The sequence below is a fragment of the Triticum urartu genome, chromosome 3 (assembly GCF_003073215.2).
Source record: "Triticum urartu cultivar G1812 chromosome 3, Tu2.1, whole genome shotgun sequence".
NCBI classification, from domain to species: Eukaryota; Viridiplantae; Streptophyta; class Magnoliopsida; order Poales; family Poaceae; genus Triticum; species Triticum urartu.
The window spans coordinates 43,463,056-43,485,532 of record NC_053024.1 but is presented as its reverse complement, the minus strand read 5'-3'; positions in this window follow the sequence as shown (position 1 = coordinate 43,485,532).

Here is a 22,477-nt window from a genome sequence, read left to right as displayed (position 1 = left end):
CAGGATTGATGATGAGCCATAACCATGTATGGCGACCGGATTCCAGATAGACTAATCCCATGTTGAACAAGGCAATGAGCTTGTAATCCATGTAGTCTTCTGATGGTGTGGGTGAAGGAAATATGCCCTAGAGGCAATAATAAAGTTATTATTTATTTCCTTATATCATGATAAATGTTTATTATTCATGCTAGAATTGTATTAACCGGAAACATAATACATGTGTGAATACATAGACAAACGGAGTGTCACTAGTATGCCTCTACTTGACTAGCTCGTTAATCAAAGATGGTTATGTTTCCTAACAATGAACAAAGAGTTGTTATTTGATTAACGGGATCACATCATTAGGTGAATGATATGATTGACATGACCCATTCCATTAGCTTAGAACCGATCGTTTAGTATGTTGCTATTGCTTTCTTCATAACTTATACATGTTCTTATGACTATGAGATTATGCAACTCCCATTTGCCGGAAGAACACTTTGTGTGCTACCAAACATCACAATGTAAATGGGTGATTATAAAGGTACTCTACAGGTGTCTCCAAAGGTACATGTTGGGTTGGCGTATTTCGAGATTAGGATTTGTCACTCCGATTGTCGGAGAGGTATCTCTGGGCCCTCTCGGTAATGCACATCACATAAGCCTTGCAAGCATTGCAACTAATGAGTTAGTTGCGAGATGATGTATTACAGAACGAGTAAAGAGACTTGCCGGTAACGAGATTGAACTAGGTATTGAGATACCGACGATCGAATCTCGGGCAAGTAACATACCGATGACAAAGGGAACAACGTATGTTGTTATGCGGTCTGACCGATAAAAGATCTTCGTAGAATATGTAGGAGCCAATATGAGCATCCAGGTTCCGCTATTGGTTATTGACCGGAGACGTGTCTCGGTCATGTCTACATTGTTCTCGAACCCATAGGGTCCGCACGCTTAAGGTTTCGATGACAGTTATATTATGAGTTTATGAGTTTTGATGTACCGAAGCTAGTTCGGAGTCCCGGATGTGATCACAGACATAACGAGGAGTCTCGAAATGGTCGAGACATAAAGATTGATATATTGGACGACTATATTCGGACACCGGAAGTGTTCCGGGGAAGTTTCGGATAAAACCGGAGCACCGGGGGGGTTACCGGAACTCCTTGGGGGGTTAATGGGCCTCATGGGCCTAAAGTGGAGAAGAGGAGGGGCTGCCAGGGCAGGCAGCGTGCCCCCTCTCCCCCTAGTCTGAATTGGACAAGGAGGGAGGGGCGGCGCCCCCCCCCCCCTTTTCCTTCTCTCCTTCCCCCTCTCCTACTTGGACAAGGAAAGGGAGGGGAGTCCTACTCCCGGTAGGAGTAGGACTCCTCCTGCGTGCCTCCTACTAGGGCCGGCCGCACCCCCCCTGGATCCTTTATATACGGAGGCAAGGGGCACCCCTAGACACACAAGTTGATCCACGTGATCATATTCTTAGCCGTGTGCGGTGCCCCCTTCCACCATAGTCCTCGATAATATTGTAGCGGTGCTTAGGCGAAGCCCTGCGACGGTAGTACATCAAGATCGTCACCACGCCGTCGTGCTGACGGAACTCTTCCCCGACACTTTGCTGGATCGGAGTCCAGGGGATCGTCATCGAGCTGAACGTGTGCTAAAACTCAGAGGTGCCGTAGTTTCGGTGCTTGATCGGTCGGGCCGTGGAGATGTACGACTACTTCAACCAAGTTAACGCTTCCGTTGTCGATCTACAAGGGTACGTAGATCACACTCTACCCCTCTCGTTGCTATGCATCACCATGATCTTGCGTGTGCCTAGGAAAGTTCTTGAAATTACTACGAAACCCAACAGTGAGCACTTCGCAGATTACAACTTTCTTCAAACAGAGGTCGAGCCAAAAGCTTGACGCGTCTCATGCGTAGTAGGCAGGAGTGTCCGGCGGGCCGTGACACTGCTAGGGAAAACCTTATACATAGAATCTTGCCAGTAGCGCGTGTTAAAATGAGGCGCTACTGCTACTTAGCCGTAGCGCGTGGTCAGAAAGGGCGCTACTACTATCCACTTAGTAGTAGCGTGGCAGGAATAAAACACGCTAGTACTATAATTGCCACACCATTGCCGACATGCTAGGTATAGTAGTAGCACCCTTCTACAAACCTCGCTACTGCTATCAAATTAGTAGTAGCGCGCTTTTAGGGGAGGGTGCTACTGCTAAGTTTGAACTTGTCGACAGGACGCGCCTAGCTTAGCAGTAGCGAGTTTGTGAGAAGCGCGCTACTACTACTACATATTTTAGCAGCAGCGCGTTTTCTTTTCCCATGCTACTGCTAAAACTATTTTGACATAACCCCCCGTGCAGGCTTCCCTCCTCTGCTTCCTCCCCCAATTCCCCACTCTCTCTTCTCTCCCTCGTCGCCTCCGCCAGAGCCCTTGCCCTCGCCCTCGCCGGAGCCCCTGCCCTCGCTCTCTGCCGAAGTCGGCCCTCAATGCCTGTGCCTCCTCCTCCTCGACCTCGACCTCGCCGCATCCCCTACCGTCGCTCTCCGCCGTCGTCTTCCTCGTCCCCGCCTCGCCACTGTCTCCCCCGACCCTGCCTCGCCGCCATCTCCCCCGACCCTGCCTCGCCGCCGTCTTCCCCGACCCCGCCTCGCCGCGGCTCAGTGCCGCCGTCTCCCCCGACCCCATCTCTCTCTCCACCCTCTGTAAGCACAATCCCCTCCCCTCTTCTCTGCTCTCTACTCTCTCTCTCTATTAGTATGAACCCTAGCTATTTAGTGCTAGTTAGTATGAACCCTAGGCTATTTTTAGTGCTAGTTAATTAATTACAATTAGTATGAACTCTATTCAATTAGGTACTATGAACCATAGTTAAAAAAACCTAGGATAGATTAGTGGCTATTTTTTAGTGGTAGTTTGTATGAAGCCTAGGTTTCAAACTATTGCTATTTTTTAGATAAAACAATTGTTGCTATTTAAAAAAAACTTCTTGCATTTTTCTTCAAGTTCTATATTTTTCTTCCTGTTATATGCAAATTTGAAGTGGACATGTGATATATGGACATGTGATTTGGAGATGTCATATTTGGAATTCAGACATATCATATTTGGACATGTTATATTTGGAAATGATGATTATGTGTAGGGTAAATGATCCGAGCGGTTCTCGGGCGCCAGCCATAAATGGTTCAAAAGCAGACAAGAAGCAAAAGCTAGTTACTTGAGGTTCACGCTAATGCAAGAGAGGACTCATAACCGTCGCCTCATGTACTGCATAGTTCTGCTCTCACTCATATAGTGATAGCGCTTCTTGTCTATATCATTTTTTAGATGGATGGCAATGTAGTTGCAAGTATTCGAGACATCTCATAACTTGTATCGCTATTTCGAGATGATGGCGAGAAACATCATTTTGTGTTGGATGATGATTATGGTGATGACATGATCAATTTGATGAGACTATTTGTATGTGTATTATATGATCAGATTCGTATGTGTATGATATGCTAGAGACTATTGTATAAAACACTAAACAAAATTCAGCAGCACAAAATATGGAGCAGAAAAAAATCAAAAACTAATAACAGTAGCACGGGGTATGGCTTTAGTAGCAGTGAGGTCTTAGAAGTAGCGCCTTTTATACTAGGGTGCTATAGATATTAGCAGCGCACGTTTTTGTGATGACCGCTACTGCGGTTCAACACGCGCTGCTGCTAAGCATTAGCTGTAGCGCCGTATTAGTAGCGCGGCTGCCCGCGCTACTGATAAGCATTTTACCCGCGCTACTGCTAGGCCTTTCCCTAGTGGTGCCAGGCTCGATGGCGGCGGTATCCAACAATGGAAGGGTGATCTCTCGCTGGGTGTAGATATCCACGAGAAGCCACGGACTATCGGTGTGGTGGATGAGGACGATCCAGTTGGCCTTCATGCCCGCCCAGTAGTGGCCGCGCATGAAGGATAGGTGGACGGGTAGTGGTAGCATGTCGAGGGGCACCACGACAACCTCCATAGGATCGTCAAGTCGGTGTCCGGGCCACCTGCGAGGATCGGCCATCAGCAAGCGGGGTGTCTTGAAAAAAGCCGGCCGGTTGTAGGCGAGTAGATGGTACAAAGACACCGAGCATGCGGCCAGACGGACAGTGCTGAGTAGGTCCATACGACTATAGATCTGCTGCAACAGAGCATGAGGGAGGGAATTCCAATCACGGCTCTGCGTGTCAGTTGGTTCTGCCATTGGGGTTTTCGGTCCCTGCGAGCCAGCGGGGAAGTGGATTCGGGCGGGCGAGCGAAGAAGCTTCTCCTTGTGTGGCCGAGCAGTGAGCGGTGGGATATGCTACGCGTGAGCTACCAAGGAAGATGGCGCGGGCGGGCGAGCAGTGAGCGGGGGTAAATGGTGTGCGGCCGACGATGGGGAAGAGAGGAGGAAGAAGAAGAGAGGAGGAAGAAGAGTGGAAGACGGGGAAGAAAGTGCATTCAATCTCAATTCTACTAGTACTACTACAGGATATACCGTCCTTCGGAGTGTAAATAGTTACACCGATGACATGTGGGTCTACCACAACAGGGCCCATATGTCAGTTAATGGAGGACAGAGGTGCATAGGCGTATTTGCGGAAGTGTCCTCTACTGGCAAACATCATGGCAGTACTAGGTAAGGATGATTTAGTAACACCAACACGCTGGTTCAACTTATTAATTACGTGTCCCATCTGCTGCAGCATGTATTGTCACTTCACTGCGAAGACTAGTTGAATAGTTCTCTCTGACCAAGATGGGGAATAATGGATCGCGAGGACTTCCTTTCTACAGTATCCCTATGCCTCTACGCTCACTTCACTCATTTTTCTCCGTACCTAGTCACTTGTTGAAATCTGTAGAAAGATAAATACTCCGTATTTGGGAACAGAGGGAGGCTTTTACTCCGTACTATTTGGGAACAGAGGGGGTATCATCATATGGAGGGAACAGAGGAAGCTTGAAATATGAACATGTCAATGGGAGGGAGTAAGCCCCATGCATGCATGCAACATGCAACACTCACACGTACACATGGACGCATGCAACACTCACACACCCATGCGGCACACAGCACACGACGCAACACACACGCTCACGCTCAAGTAATCAACCTACTCCCTACGTCCGTGAAAGACTGTACATTTATAGATTTACATGTTGACCAGGGCATAATTAACGCCCAAAAGTAGCAGACTTATGTGTGCATGCGACCATTGAGATAAGAAGATTAAATGAAGGCCATTGCATGCTGTAATTAAGGATAGACATGTAGCCTACAGCACAAGTTGGTGCATTAGTCAATCAATATTGATTTAGATTAAAGGCTAAATGCATTGGAAGTGTAGATGTACATCATGTAGTACACTCTTTGTTTTATAGCCGATGTACACTCTTTGTTGGAAGACCGAGGGAGGACACGTGCATGCACTCACATACACAACCAGGGCGGTTTGCGCGCAAGGGTTGGACTCGTGTCGCGCCTGCGTAAAGTTTTGTTTAACTGATTTCTTTGCTCTGCCAACTGACAGGTGGGACCCAGAAACCAGGTGACAATTTAACTAGTCAACAAAGTGCCACGTCGACTATGTGGCCGGTCAGTAGGGTGCAATACGGTGCTCTACGATGAGCAAGTGATCGTATAATCGCCGCAAAACTATATATAGTGACCGTAAAGAGCGTATTGTTACATATGTTGACCGCCAGTGTATTTTTCTCGTTTCAAATTAAGACATATTAATCGGAAAGGACGCAGTATGGACTACTACTACTAGTACTAGTACTGCTTTGATGTGTCCCGTCAACTCGCCGAACGAGGAGAAGCTTGCTTACTACGCCTCTCCCTCGCCCACGCGCGCGGTGGTTCACAGGACGAGGAGAGGGTTTTGAGTACAGCGCCCTCTCCGTCTCCCCCGCCCTCGCCCTCGCGGTGGACGTGCGGTAGTTCAATCGGTGTTAGATTGCCAGAAGCATATTGTACTGTAGTATCATCATTGTTGGACCTTCCGAAGAGGCAAAGAGCCAACTGCAAGGTTCACACGAGTACGAACTGTTGAACCTCCCGAAGAGGAAAAGATCCAAGTGTAAGGTTTTATAGGAGTTGTCGTCCTAGTAGGACTGTACTACAACTATAGCGAACGATGCTACTGTATGATGCCGCCACATCACGTATATCCAAAGCTGTGCCACCTTTTTTTTCTCAAAGAGCATGTTGGAGCCCGTGCAACAACCACACAAGTTGCACGTACACATAACACATTTACTAGTAATAAATTCTAAAGGACAAATGCCAGTATGCCACACAAGTTCATCTCCAATTCATGTGATAAATTTGTGCATGACTAGTCTACATATATTCACAGTGCTACCGTTCACAATTACCGTACTCCACTTACACGTTATAGATGGCCTACATGTCCTCCTCCAGGTTCCAGTCCCAGGTGTTCTTCATGGATGGCACGATCCATAGCGGTGGGCAATGGGAACCATTGTTGCATCTTTCTAGTCCGGTTCCACACGATGGAGACTCATCCAAGCTGAGGCGGCATAAATCAGGGATAGTGTGTCCCAGCATGTCTTTCATCCGGTGGTGTGCATTGAAGACACAACCATGGTTCATGAACGGCAGGCCTTCCGTGTCATGCACGGAAGGTGGCATCCGCTTCACAATGGGGTAGCTGTCCCCGATGAAAAGCGAGTACTCTCCAAGAGTGTTCCTCGGCACCCACGTAGCATCACGGGGGTCGTACTCGGCGCCATTCATCTGGTACATGCGGCATCCCAGATCTAGACACATGGTGACGTACATAGTCAAGGTCCATGCATAATAATGTTGTGCTGAAATATGACGGTCAGTAATACTATGCAGCAAATAGTACTACTCCAGTATAGAGGAAGTAAAATAATCGGCTTATTATATATAGCCACTCTTGGCTACATGGATGAGATAGTAAGACATGGAAAAACAAAAATGGTGGCAGCTAGTGGGTTCAAGTCTTCAAGGGCCTAGCTAGCTACACGCGTCCTCCAAGGTAAAAAGTACTCCTACTAGTACTACAAAGTATACTACTAGTACAATAATGAAAGAGAAGGCGAGAGGGTTAAAAAATGGAATACCTGGGTAGATGGTGATGGTCCGATCGTGGTAGATTGTGTGACCATGTTGCACATCAGTGGTACCATGGGTAACGACTGCTAAGATAGTTGATCCCAATATGCCAAAGTCAGCTACAAGGTTCCAGGTTAGACCGAATCGCGGATGCAAATGCACATCCAGGATCGGCGATCTTATTTTGATCAGGGGATGACTGGTCCCTGCAAAATAATGGAGTACCGTTAGGGATGCAAATGATGGTTTGTGCATTCCGTTTGTAATCTCCCGTACCATAGGATGGAAACCAGATGAAACAAGTACCCTGGCTTGTCACCGCGAAGATGCGGCCTAGATGGCGCACGGTGTCTTCGAACTTGTAGGGGTACAAATCTGCCGCCGCCAACATGCGCCAGCCACTGCCGTTACTGCCTCTTGCATTGATGGCGCGATGAGATAGTAATCGTCGTAGCCGTGTCGGTTTGTCGGCGGGTCTGCAATTGCTATCTTCTTCAATCTCATATAGGCATCATCATACGTATTCTTGCCTAGCCAGTCTGGAAGGCCGATCCCAATGGTGGAGAAGGGGTCTACTGAAATGGCCGCACTATTGTGGATGTTGTGCAAAATGATGGTGGTATCCGGCCGGAGGTATGTAAGCCAATCTTCGTTGGCACCGACCCAGACCTATATATAAGACGGTGGGCAGTGGAGAAATTACGGGATGGAAATGGAATAACTAAGTACTACATGATCAAACTCCATTACTGACCTGCTCATCGGACAAAATCCGACTACCTCTCAACGTTGGCAACTCTAGCGGAGTCAACGTGCAACCATGGCCAGGGAGCGGTGGACTGTTCGAAGGATTGTCCCATAGAAGAACCTTCTCCTCGAGGATGCATGGAAGACCAACAAGCATGGCCTTTTCCCAAGCCTATTTAAGCAGCGTCTTGAAAAAGTTAGTGCAGGAAGCACCGAGTCTTGCGGCGGTGAGGACGTCGGAGCGGCATGCGATTTCTCCCAGGGGATCGTCGTCCAAGGTCTCCCAACCCCGACGAGGAGGAGAACCGCCTGGCGAATCCATGGGAGCAGCGACGAACTGCCTTCTCTTTGGGGGGAGGGGAACTGGCGAGGAGGAGATAAGAGCGTAGTAACCGCGGGGCCTCATCCCTTCCAACTGTAGATCGTTCCTCAGCGAAGGGGTGAGGCTATTATTTACTACTAGTACTAGCATTATGGAACGCTATGGGATTGCATTATACTGTAAATAATAGCACTAGTAAGAAATTTTTGGCACTAGGTAGTAGTTTTTGGCGTGGATTAAGAAATTTTGGGTATGTTTTTGCCATTTTTTGTACACGCCAACTAGTGTCAAAAATGTCTTACATTATGTGACGGAGGAGTACGTACTCGTACTGTAGCAGTACTAGTACTACTTTTCTCAACTAGTAGTGCGATGTACTGTACTTCTAGTCTAGTCTAGTATAGTGCACCAGTTTTGAAGTCTTGAATCTCAGGGCCAAGGAGCTATAGTTGGAAGTGGAGGGTACTATTGTTCTCTAGAACCATCACTGTACTATCAATGTAGGGGAAGTACACCTACGTAGTGGCCTAGTGGGTACTCTCGGTGCTCTATTCAGCCGCTCCTCTCACGTAGCTGGCCTACTCAACCGCTCCTCTCACGCACACACTAGCAGCCTGTTTATCAGCGACAGTTACTTCCGGGGCAGAACATTTGAGTTATTTGATACTCAGCAAGACTAGGCTTTTCACTTTCATTTGTGGAGGTGTAATGGATCTCATCAAATTTTGTTAGTAGTTCCTTCTTTATGAATGAGATGAAGCAAAGCTTTTGCCTTCGTTTAAAAAAACACGTCAAGAGGAATTTCTTTTATAGTAGAGCCGATAATGGAGTGAAGTCCATGCGTGCAATGCCACAAGCTACAGAGTAGTAGTAGAGCACTTTACGTACAGAGCCATATTGCATAGTTCCCAATGCCCCGCCAGGCTTTTCCGGCTCCTCGGGATTAATTGGGAGGCGCTAGTTTAAATATGCTACTAGCTGATGAGGAAGCTGCAAGCGAGGTGCGGCTAGGGCGAGCACGCGAGCCACTGGGTGCTGGGAAGGAAAACCCGTTCACGTGGCTAGGCTGTCCAGTGCACCCAGATTGTGGGGCCGCACATCCGTTTGACTTCAAAACTCAAACTACCCGTGTAAAATATTGGCTCGCAGCGAAGTGTAGTAGTACTATTTTTTTTAAAAAGGCCGCCGTGCGTTTGGCCGGGATCGAACCCACAAAACGAGGTATACACTCCCGCGACCACTAGTAGTACTCGTTGGAGTACAACGCAACCTAGAATCGCCTTTTGTCGCTAGTAGTACGTACATTGTTCCTTACAAGAAACCCCTAAGAGCATGGTTAATAGTATAGCCAGCTGCTGGCTATAAGACATTGCCATGTCATCTACAGCCCATCTTATAGCCAACATGTACAATAATAGATCAAAAGATTGTACTACTTTTTTATTATGTGGCCCACTTCTCATTCTCACAAAGTGCCTAGGAGCACGTGCTAGAGCTGGCTCTTCACGAAGGGTTGTGCTATACAGACGACAAATCCCAGACGATTCATGCTCGACATGAAAATCCAGCCGTACATGCATGTCTACAGGGGAGCAACGGCCACAGGGATTGGTAGTCGTCCTCACATCATCCATCTTTTTCGTGTGTATAGCCATTTCGGTTCACGAAGAGCCCGCTTACCTTCTTTGTCCTCTTCTCTTTCCTCCAACTAAGCATAAATATACTAGTTTATTTCTTATAGCCCGCTGACTCAGCTCTATTGTACTTGCTCTAATAATGCAAGAAACCACTAAAATGCCAAGAAACTACTACCACTTGCATACGTGGCAGACTTAAGATAAGACTACCTTATCAACCATTGTACATGCTCTTACCAACAAAAATCCTCGAGTGACCTCCTACCTCCGGCCCATACACCTAGTCATCCTCGGCCATGGGACGCAGCTATCGCCACCGGCAGAAGGCTAGGTCAAAACCGCCGGCGGTGCGGAGCCCATGTTGCGGCAGCCTGGATGCCAGCTCTGTCCGGCGCTCGCGGCCGCTAGCTAGCCAAGATAGCTACATCCAGCTGCTTGTCTGCAAGGTTTGCTAGCTAGATTGGCATGGCAGCCTGGCGGCTTGCTCGCTCGCGCCGCGCTAAGGCCGGCCATCTGGCTCAAGCGAAGGCCAGTGCGGCGGCTTGCTTGCTCGTGAGTCACGCTCGGGCCAGCCTGCCAACCCGTGCGGAGGCCAGCGTGGCGTCCGGCCCGTGCGGCGGAGCGGCGGCCAACTCGCTCATCACCGGCGCCACCGACGAACACGCATCAGTACTGTTTGAAGTAATGTTCAGGAAAAATAATGATTTGAAGAGGAATAACAGGATAGAAGGTCAGATGTGGGTCCCTCGTGTCAATGGTCAAACAAAATATGTTGGTTTAAGCTGCCTCGTCAGCACGGGCGTGTGGGCCAACCCTGTCATAAATGGGTTTAAACGAACCTAATCGGTAGGAGTACTAGGTAGTAGTTTTTGGTGTGGATTAAGACATTTTGGGTATGTTTCACAAACTTGGTACAAAACACTCTAATTTTGATATACATATGTCACTAGAGATATATTATGTTTCAATTAGAATATATTCCTTGGGTTGTTTTGGTGAGGTTAGGGAGGGATGTGGTTGATTTTAAGATACTAATTATGGGTTTTTCTGCAAATTGGTAGACGTGTGGGATGTTGGTGAGAAAAGGCAACAACTTACCTCACAATCGTTAGATGTAGATCTAATGGTCAGAAACGACGAATAGCAGACACACCAGCATCACCAACTTAGTCTTGTGTAGGAGTACTAGCAAGATCCGTGCATTGCACGGAACATTAAGATGCATTTTTTTATAAAACACTTGTTGTGATTGAACCTTGCGGGAGTAATCCCATGTGTAAAAACTAATGATATCTCGATAAATATGAGATAAGGTGAAGAGGAGTGGGGTGTGGTGTTGGTTGGTGGTCGGACTGAGTGGAGGCATGGGGATTGACGACACCGGCAGCGGCCACCACGCCAGTTTGTTCCAGAGGCTTCCTTTCTTAATTGCTCAACAATGAGGTTTGTTGGAGATAAGGATGAACGAGGGAAGGTCTTGTCTGCAAATGTGGAGAGGGGTGTGGGTATCTTTTAGTTTAATTACCATCCGTCAGATATAGATCGGACGATCTATATTGCAAGATGGCACACGTACCATCATGACCAACTCGGTTTTTTATAAGAGAAGAAATATAAGTATGGAGATACAAACGTATTATCGATACTTGCTTCCGTAAACTAGCATCTACATTCTATTCAACGCCTCGGCATGTGGGGCCTTAGCACAATGACTTCTCGACTGTGTAAAACAAAGATTTTCCCGTCGCCGACAAGGAGAAGGTGACGGCGGCGCGCTTTTTGGCTTGCTCTAGTCCTAGTAGTCCTACTAGGTGGTCTAAGCATGTGTAGATTTATTCCTTTTCATGTCTCGTGTTCGCCGTACTGCCACGACTGTTGATGAATAGATGATAGGTTATTCATGGGGAAACCCTTGTTGAGCCTGTTTGTGAGAGAGAGAGAGAGAGAGTGTGTGTGTGTGTGTGTGTGTGTGTGATACGTTAGAGACTGAGGCAATGATAACAGATTCTTTGTGTCTATGTGTGTGGAGGATAGAGAGAGACATGTACATGGGGCTTTATGTTGTTTAATGTGGAGACACATATACATAATTAGAGAGTGAGTGTGTGAGATACACATGCGGACATGAGGAGAGATGAGGATCCAGATAAATGGGTGTTTGTGCGTGTCTGTGTGTGTTTGTGCACGTGTTTGTGTGTGAGAGGGAGAGTGTGTATGTGGAGTAGAGAGACCACTGATGATGTAAACCTAGTATAAGGGGAGGGGGAATGGTGTGACATGTGTAATAGCGAGATAGCACGGGTGCGGGCGGGGGGAGCAGACTATTTGGAAGAGACATCGAGTGTGTGTGTGGGAGAGGGGTGTGAGAGCGAGAGAAAGAGAGAGAGAGAGAGAGAGAGAGAGAGAGAGAGAGAGAGAGCGAGAGAGAGCGAGAGAGAGCGAGAGAGGAAGAGAGGGGGCGAGAAGGGTCGTTTGTGTCCACAAATGGCGTATAGATAGGGAGACAATGTTGATGTTGTCCGAAATTGGCCTACGAACGGAGACGCAAGGGAAGCGAGTCATCGTGTGTGTGTGTGTGTGTTAGGGACTTCATGAGAGATATAGAATAGATGGTGTAGAAAACAATGTGCGAAACCGAGAACGATTATACATTAGGGAGCTATGCAAAGAGTCACGACATATATGTATACAGGGAAGGAGCTGGGGCAGGTCTGCATGTGGGAGAGATAGAAAGAGGAGATTGGTGCACAAGGAGACAAAGTGTGCTTGTTTGTAGTGGGGTTGGTGTGTGAGGTGAGTGCGCGAGAACCACATAACTAGGGAGATAGACGTTTGGGGGCGACGTTTTGTGTGTATGGGAAATATACACTCTACATAGTGTGTGTGCTTGGGTAAGAGAAATAGCGGGAGACCTAGAGAGTGAGGGAAGAGATGCGTGCATGCCCTAGAGACAAAGTGATAGAGACCTATGTTGGGGTCCGGACTTTACAAGAGAGAGGGGTGTTAATGTGCTCGTGTGTTGGTGTTTGGGGAGAGAACGAATTCTCTATGTGTGTGTGTGTGGTGGGGGGGGGGGTTGACTTCAGATAAAGAGTGAGGTGTCTATATTTGAAGGACTTAGCGTAATTGAGATATTGTGCACTCATAGTTGATCAATTTGTTTCACAGTTTGTACTATGAGATAATGATACTCTTGAACATGCGTGATATACCTTCATGTACCAGAATTACAAATCTAAGATTGGAATTTTGGAATTCGACTCCATCATTAGCTTTTGTAATTCATTTAAACGAAGGTACATTTTTTAAGCCGGGATTTCATGATTTCAAATTCATATATCAAACCTAGAGATATACACATACGGGCATGTTCAAACTTTATAAACATCCACTTTATTCATACACATACACATTTTTGCTTTTGTCATCATATTTAGGATAAACACATTTGGAATTTCATTTGAATTGGACCGTATGATGGTATTTGCTTGTGGTAGTTCAATGATCCATATTTGAATTGAATGGACAATCTAAGTTTCGAGTTGGAGACATTAATTTTCAAAACTTGCACATTTTTTTTGCGTGCAAAACAAACAAATTGTCGGCCATGATATCATAGTCGGCCATACGAGAGCAGAATACTTATAATTTTAGGCGCCAAAAGCTTTCAAACTTCCCGCTCACATCGAAAAATCACGCGTCCGAAAATTTAGCCCTGCGATATTCCTGTTTTACCCCTGCCACATGAACGGAGAAGGGCTGCTTTGGTAACTCCATTGTTTTCCCCTCTTTGCCCCCAACATTCTTCCCCAGAGCCCCTCCCCTTCCTCTCCCTGACCCCCCAACCACGCCAAGCCGCCGAATCTAGTCCTCCGCCGCTGCGGTGGACCTCACACCCCGCCGGATCTACCTTCCGCACCATGGAACCCCCAACTGCCTACTCACCACTTCACCGGAGCCGCTTCAGCGACTGGCTTGTCCAGCGCTCTAGATCTCCTTAACCGCCATCATGGTCCACTGCACCGGATCTGCTTAACCGGCGCCCTCGTCCACCACAGCGTAGGCCCTTCACTGACTCCCTCGTCCGCCCCTTCGCTGGCCCTTCATACAAGCCCTCGTCCGCCGCAACAAACCCGCCTCACCAAAAGCACTGTACAACGCGCCCGCCAAAGCCTTCGTCCACTGCACCGGACCCGCTCCACGGACGCCATATTCAACTCCACCGGCCCTGCTTTACCGATGCCGCAGCCTCATCAGGTTATTTTGATTTGTACTCCTTCGGTTTTTCTCTTTATCATGCAACTGTTCACTTACCACAGATGAGCTTTCTTGTGTGTCGACAGGCGCCACAACCATAGCACGGGAGCCGCTTCAGCGATGGCGACAGCCGGCCCAAACTCAACCGCAACACGAGCACCATCGACGATCCTTAGCTATCAAGTATGACAACGATACGCATACGCCGCCGAGAATCAGGTACTATTATCCAATGGCTGGCGCCTACATTCACTTTCCTAGCATAAGCACCGCACCTTTGAATTTCTTCAGGGCATCATTCAGTTTTTCTTGAGACGCGTACTTCTGCTTGCACCTGTAGGGCCATACTTCTGGCAGTGAACATGCTACATGTGCTAAATAACATACCAGTGCACATATAGTTAATATGCTTTAGGTTTGTTCTGATGCCACCTGTTGGTTCCATCAGACTGCTTAATGTTCTCTATGCTTAATTACACATCAGTAAACTAACATGTGGTTCCGCTGCTTTTTGTTCATTTTACCCTACATTTTCTGATGCTAGCTATTACATCACTGCTCCGAGCCTTTGTTCATTACTTGTTTGTGTGTTCTTGATCTTCCCAAGTTGCATGACTAATTTGATGCTTCTATTAATTATGGAGCTGCCAACCCCATCAAGCAAAATATTTGTTCTTTTGGGGCTGGCACCTCGAACAAGCATAAAAATAGAGGGAAGCAGATATATTGTCGTGTATGCACACAACCTTCTTTCATTAGTTTAGATGAACCATTGATGATCAATTCGGACCAGTGCATGCGATTAAAATTAATTTTACATAAATAGATGGTGCAGAATAAACTATAACAACTAGATTTGCAACCACGGGATGCTGCCGATATCTTCAAAGAACATTGCAACAGCAGCTAGGCTTCACAGCAACATATGGTAAGCTAGAGTGTTTTAGTACATGTGAAATGTAATGCAAGTGGGCTGCTTTCTTGGCTTGTGCCATCAACGTGTAATCCTACTGAATTACAAATAGTTCAGTTGTCTGCTTTGCTGTATTGCTTGATTCAAATGCTTATTTGTTGTTACGCTATACCTGAGTTGGCCAATATGTCAGTAGTGCCTGCTGTACTTTCGTAAAGAAATGCATGCCTATTTCATTTGAGTCCTTAACTTTTCCTCTCAACTTCATCACAAGACTGTTGTCGTAGTTTATATGAGGCCACACTGTTAAGTGCTTTCTCAGATTATTTCAACTACTTGGATGCCTTGGCAACTTAAATATAGCGGTTGTACACTCCCATTCAACTAGGGATGTCAATTGGGTCCCGTTTAATCCCGATTAAAGTCCACTAGTGGTATGATAGTTCAAAAGAGTTTTTTTTTGAGGAAAATTAACTAGGGAGGTAGCAAAAACTAACTAGATGGGACTGGCGGATGTCGTTTATTTGCCACTTACATCCCTAGTTTCATCTTACCATTTTAATTTCTTTTCGGCTCATGCTGCTTCAAACCATTTAAATATAGTTTGCCATGCTTGGCAATAATTCGTCCGTCGTTTACCATGTAAGCTTACTACCTGGATCATACAATAACTATCTCTTACTTATGTCCAGCGGAAACCTTTCAGGATGCCGTTCACACTAGGACACAATGTACAACCCCAGAATCTATTTGTGGAAGCAGTGCGCCATCCATGTTAACAGATGGTAGCAGTTCAGAGGCAACACCGCCGGAGAGCAGTCTGAGCACATATATTATAGTGCTTGAGGCTCTACTAGAGGCAGAAAGAGATGGTGTGGCTGCCATGAATGAGGTAATCTTTATCTTGAGGCTGGAAATTACGGAATTAGCGGCATGCATTATGCAAGCAACCCAAGAATTGGAGGATGTAAGAATGTTGCATTTGAAGACAGAGGAGGTCCTGCTGTTTCTGCTATCTGAAGCCCAAGGTAATCCCGGTTCTTCTTTAGATACCAGTTGAAATTGTCATTAGATTATTGTACTTGCATGTTGTGTCATGTCCCTGAATGGATTATGTTGCAAGACCCTCTATGTTGTCCATGTGTTGTAATGATCCGAATTTTTTAGGCGAGGTAATCCTCAGTACCTGTATGATTGACATAAGGTGAACTGTTTTTCGTGTGCGCATATTGTATTGGATGAAATAACTGTTTAACTCAGAGTGTATCCAACCTACTGAATTCGAAGATCATGGCATTTATAAATCATAATCATATATAAAGGTGGAATAAATCTTTGTTGTGGTTTTTAAGAAATAAATAACAAAACGTATAATTATCTGTGGATATTCGTAATCGAATACAAATTGGATTTGAATTTAGTTTGCCAGGTCCCAGGGCAAACGTGAATGCTAATTCTCCCAAGTTTTGAATGAAGCGGCTAAACACCCACTATAATTTGTGGGCTGCCCGAAGCAAGTGTTTGCGAGATGGAAATTACTATCTACCCCTGACACTTGACATCCTTATCGACCGGATTTACACTGCTGTCGATAGGGGTAGACTAGTAACTTCAATCAGACGTGACACGACGGCCTCTGAGCCCATTCAGACACGGTGGGCGCCAAACGTGGGCGGCAAAACACATTTGATTCAAGCTTGTCTAAAAGACATGTGTCTCTTCCTCCATTTCCCCATTCATACACGATGGGCGGCAAAACAAACTCTCCTCGTCCGAACTTGATGTAGGCTAATATTTTAAATAGGGGCAGATGTGTAACTTCCATCAGACGTGACACAACCGCCCTACCTGTCAGCCCCATTCATACACCGTGGGCGCCAACCGTGGGCGGCAAAACACCCTCTCCTTGCCCGAAATAGTTACCGGCAAATATTTGGGAGATGCGAGATTACCGTCCTATCCCCAACCGACGCGATGTCCGAAATTTTAAACGGGGGATAAGTTCGTAACTTTCCCCCATTTCAGAGAAGCGCGTCCCAAAGTTCGAGATCCCCCCCCCTCCATTTCCCCATTCATACACCGTCGGCGGCACGACAACCTCCGCACTGCGGCCAGCCTCCTCCATCCACCACCCCATCCTCCACCTTGCCGGAGCCGCTACCCCTACCCCGTCGTCCACTGCAAGAGATGGACGTCTCTCATCCACGGCGCTGGACCAGGATCCTTTCATCGGCTCCTCTCGCTTCATCGGCGCCGTTGTCCACCTTGCCGTTGCCGCTCCTACGACCGCCTCGTCCACGGCAACAGGATATATCCCCCGACCCGGCCGTCTGGCGTCTAAAGTCTTCTTCCCCGCCGCCGACAGCCATCGCACCCGCATCACCCTCAACGTATCAGCATAGGCCTACACGGCGTCGCAAGAGAGGTGGTACTCTTCCATATGTGCTTAAGTTATTGATCTCACCCGGAAAATAGATCGTAATTTGTTTACTGTACTTTTCTTGTCCGTACCAAATCGTAGTGTCTAGTTGAAAGCAAACATTGGCTGCGAAGTAGCTTTGTCCGGTTTGCACCTTCAGATCCGCCATGGCACGGGCACTATACTCGTAAAGCTTATGGTTTCCCCCTTTATATTCACTACCATCATCGTAGGTGCGTCGTGTCGTGCTAGCACTTCTCCTCAAGACCTCAACCCAAAGCTTACGTGTTCAAATACGAATCTGATATGATGCTCATATCACTAAAATAGAGAACATTTAATTGGTCACCTAATGTTCCTATATTCGTTTCGAAAAGCATGTGCGCCACCCACTGGTCCAGCTAGTTCCACTTTCCTGATTTTTCTCTTGATGCTTAGGGTTTTCCCCTTTTATCTACTCTACTGTGATTTTTGTAGGTGCTTTTTGTCGTACTAGCATTACTCCACCCTTCAAGCTAAACGACACAACACTCAGAATTCGAAAGCTTAGTTGTTCAAATATGATTGTGATATGATACTGATATTAGTTAACCGACACATTTAATTGGTTAGCTAAAGGTCCCACTTGAGTTTCCAAATGCATGTCGCGACATATAGAGAGACAGCATAATTGCATTTCTTTGTCACTTGTTGACCGTACTTTCTTGTCCATACCAAATCTTAGTTGTTATTTCAAAGCAAACATCGGTTGCTAACTACCCTTTGCGCGGTTTGCAGATTTAGATCTGCCATCCCACTGCCACGGTCAACACTGTACTCATCATGCTTATGTTTTCCCCATTTTATGATGACCACAATCAGCCTACGTGGTTCATGTCGTAATAGCACTGCTCCACCCATCGAGCTAAACAAGATTAGTTGTACAAATTCATATCTGATATTATTGCTGATATTAGTAAAACTGAGAGATGTTTAATTGGTTAGCTAAATGTTCCTACTTTAGTTTCTAAATGCATGTGAGCCACATATGGAGAGACCGGAAAGAATAGTATTTCTCTGTGCGCCCTGGTTCTTAATGGGTGGCCAACCGACATTGTATTGAAAGACTTGTAATATCTTCAATATGCTTGCTCTTCTGCTCTTCTTTAAGATGATACTCTTCTCTTGCGGCCGACTGGTCAGGTCGAGTTGTTCTCCCTTAGTATATTTTGAATCTGTCAGGTCAGGTCGACTTGTTCTTCTTTACTATATGTTGAAGCTATCATCTGCGAAGTGTCATCACTTCTGGAGCTCTCATATTTTGAGTAGTAGGCCACATTATATTAATGCACACAACAAATTACAGCATGCATGTCATCTTTTAAAAGAATTGCAGAGATAGCACAAAGGGGTTTACAGGGAGGCAGTATTGGATTAGAATCACTTCTGCATTACAAAGAAAATCTCACTTGTTTTTATGTTTTCATGCATGTCAGATATTGAACATTATCAAAATGAATAGGAGAATGGGCGCATGAGAGGAATATTGTGGAGGATGGCCTATTTTATTCACCCATCAAGGTGCTTGCTCTAACTTTGCAAAGTTGTATTGGTCGCACATATTTTGTATCTGACCTCTTGCATTATTTCTACTTTGTTACACCATCTGCTTAGTTTAAGCATCATATATGAGTATATGCCATACCTATCCATTTTCTGTACCTATTCCATGTGTCGTCACACTATGTTTTTCCAGTCAAATGTTGTTCTTTCGTAATAGATGTCCAAAAGGAAGAGGGTGAGTGCAGGTCCTCAAGGAGTACAAACTAGGTATTTGGAAAAGGTAGTGATACCTGTTAAATCAGATAGATCAGCCGCCACAGAAAACACAGGCCCAACTATACCACACTTTACCCCTACTCCAGTGGCCAAACCCCTATTAGAACTGCTGGGAGCCCAGCATCACGTACTGTCTATGATATCAATTCAAAATTTGAACTCCTAAATTTCTGCTTGTGCCTTACCTTCTCTCTTGTATGAAAACTAATTTCAGATGAATCTCCTTGCTCAAAGGATCATACGATCTCAAAACAATAATGGGCTCTGCATTGCTCTTGTCAGTACCTCTCTCCCTTTTGCTTTGTAACGCTGTACTTAATTAATTGCTATTTGATTATGTATCATCAGTCTGCACCTGAGCTTCATTATCCTCTGTTTCTTCCAATATTATTTGATCTATATTTACTCCTTGCAAAATGTAGAATAATGGCAACGCTTATAAAGAATTTTCTTTGGGGAATTTATTGAATTATCCTTCCATCAACATGGAGAAGGGCTTTGTCCAGCCCGTGTTAACATGTAATGTAAGTTCATCCTTCTCAAGCCTTCAAACTTTGTTCTATTATAGATTTGGATAGGCATCATTTCCTCCATTACTGTTTGCTTTGCTGTTTACATCTGATTGGATGTTTGCAACAACTACCAGTTTCGAATTGTAGTTGTAAAAACATGTTCCTTATGCAGAACAGATCCATTTATTTGCTTATATAATTGTGAAACCTGTTACATGTCTCCTTGTTTCTCTTTCAGACTCGTATATCTTACGCCAGGCAGAACTTTAGGGAAGATAGTGAGCCAAACCATCTTGAGGACAGCGAGATGACCCCAAGGTCCTATCTTGATGAAGACAGTGAGTTGAAGCTACTCACCAGCAGGTGTGAGACAACCTCTGTGCAGTCGCTGCCTCAATCAATTCGACTTCTTCAGTCTCAACTTAAAGCGGAAAGGCTTGCTTCAGCTCAGCTCCGACTTGAAGTCAAAGAAGCAATGAAGATGTCAGAGGACTGCCGTGCACACCATCATTCCTTAAATCTAGTGTTGATGCATCTATCATTGACACAACTGAGGTCTACTCAGCTTCTTCAGCTGTTTGGGGGGCCCGACCTGGCCAGGCCTAGTGCCTTCTGAAGTGCTCTCAGTTTTGTATATTCTTTTGTCGACGCGTTTATTTGCACTGTTGGCGAACTTTGATGCCCAGTGGATGTAATATGTGTGATAGCCATGATAGCCTAGCATAAGTTTCTTGCTTATTTATTTCCTTGTTGTCTTGTTTATTTGTTTGCTTGTAGTCATTGCAGTTCTTTTTCCGTGGTTTGCTAGTGCCTACAATAACCTATTTTTTTAAACTAGGCCACAATAAACATGGGCTAATATTTACTGTAGTGACATTGGGCCTCCTACGGGCCGTAGAAACAGTGGGCCTTCTACGGGCTGTAGAAACAGTGGGCCTTCTATGGGCCGTAGAAACAATGGGCCTTCTACGGGCCATATCATCAATGGGCCTTATACGGGCAGTGTGATCGATTGGCCAAACATGGGCCAATAACAGGCCGCATTATGGCCGTAAACATGCTAGAGTTGGAATCGTCCATTCATGGGCCGACCATAACGAGCCATCGTTAATAAGCCGTATTTGATGATGCTATGAAAACGGCCCAACGTATTAACGGACCACAAACGGGCCGGCTGTAACCATGGGCTGAAATTGACCCACAAGCAGAAAATGACAGTAACGGGCCGTAAGTAAACGAATGCTAGAAATGAGCCCATGAATAAATGGGCTCTGAGAAGGCCAAAATATAACATGGGCTGGAAACGGCCCAACGGAATAACGGGCCGTTAATGGGTATAAAGTGATCCACTGTTCATTGCGGGCTAGTTTCACCACGGGCCGTTAAGGGGTGTAAAGTGATACACTGTTCATTACGGGTCAGTTTCACCACGGGCCGTTAATAGGCCAAGAGTTACACAGGGCCTCATATGGGCCAAAATACGTCATGGGCCAGACATGGGCCAGAACTGAAAATGGGCTGGAATCATATTGGGTGGCCCAGATGAAGCTACTGGGCCTAATTCGGATAGGGCGTAACGGGCCTTGGGTTAGCGGGCTGTAAATGGGCTATATGCGAACAGGCCGTTAACAGGCTTTACATGGACCGACCCGCCACCTTTTAACCAAGTCAAACGGGTCGGCCCTCTCACAAAAATGGGCCTCTGTTGGGCCGTGCCACGTGTCGACGTATCATAGGCGCCTTCTGTCCAATGAATGGATGGCATCTGTCCCAACGATGAGCCGACACGTGTTTCCTCCAGCCAATGATGATTTTACACGTGGAAAATCCCCATTGGTCGGGGCTGTTAACGGGTTATCGGATCCAAAACCCGACCCGATAGCTTAATGGCGTTCCATTACGATGGATGCCACATGTCGTTCACCCTTGACGAAAGCACTTCTGTGACGCGCGATTTATCGTCATGGAAGTGGACACTTCCGTGATGATAATTTTGGTAATGTCATGGAACACTTCTATGATAGCACAGGTATGACTATCTTGATTCTGTCATAAATTTGTCATGGATGTACATGCATGACAAAAACGCAACCTACTATGACAAACACGTATCATCACGGAAGTGTATTTTTTTTGTAGTGGTTAGAGGAATTATTTTCTGCTACAAAAAAACAAGACATTGTTTTGTTTGATCTTTGCGCCAATGAGAGGGAAGAGAAGTCCCTCGACGTGCATGTATTAAAGGATGATAATTACATGCAAATGGAAGAGCTAAATCAAGGCGTGACATGTGCATGCAACATTGATCAGGCAAGTTTTGGCAAGGAAAATTCAAAGTGCATTAACACTTGGAAAGAAGAGAAACTGTCATGGCAGATGTCCTTAGTGTCAGGACTTAGTCGCGAGGCCAACGCATCTATGTGGTAGCTTGAGAGGGGTTGAGCGGGACGAGACACGCGATGTTTTACCCAGGTTCGGACCATCACAGTGGAGGTAAAAGCCTACATCCTGCTTCATTGATATTGATGATGATGATCAGGGTTACAAGTGTGCTCTATCTCGAGAGCTATTGTCTAAACCTAACTTGTCCAACTTGTGGAACTTGTGAATCTTGTCCCCTTTTGAGGAGCCCTGCCCCTCCTTATATATGTTGGAGGGGCGGGTTACATGTAGAGTCCTATTAGGATTAGGACTAGTCTATCTCTAATACAAACCGGATACAAGTCCAGGTCTTAGC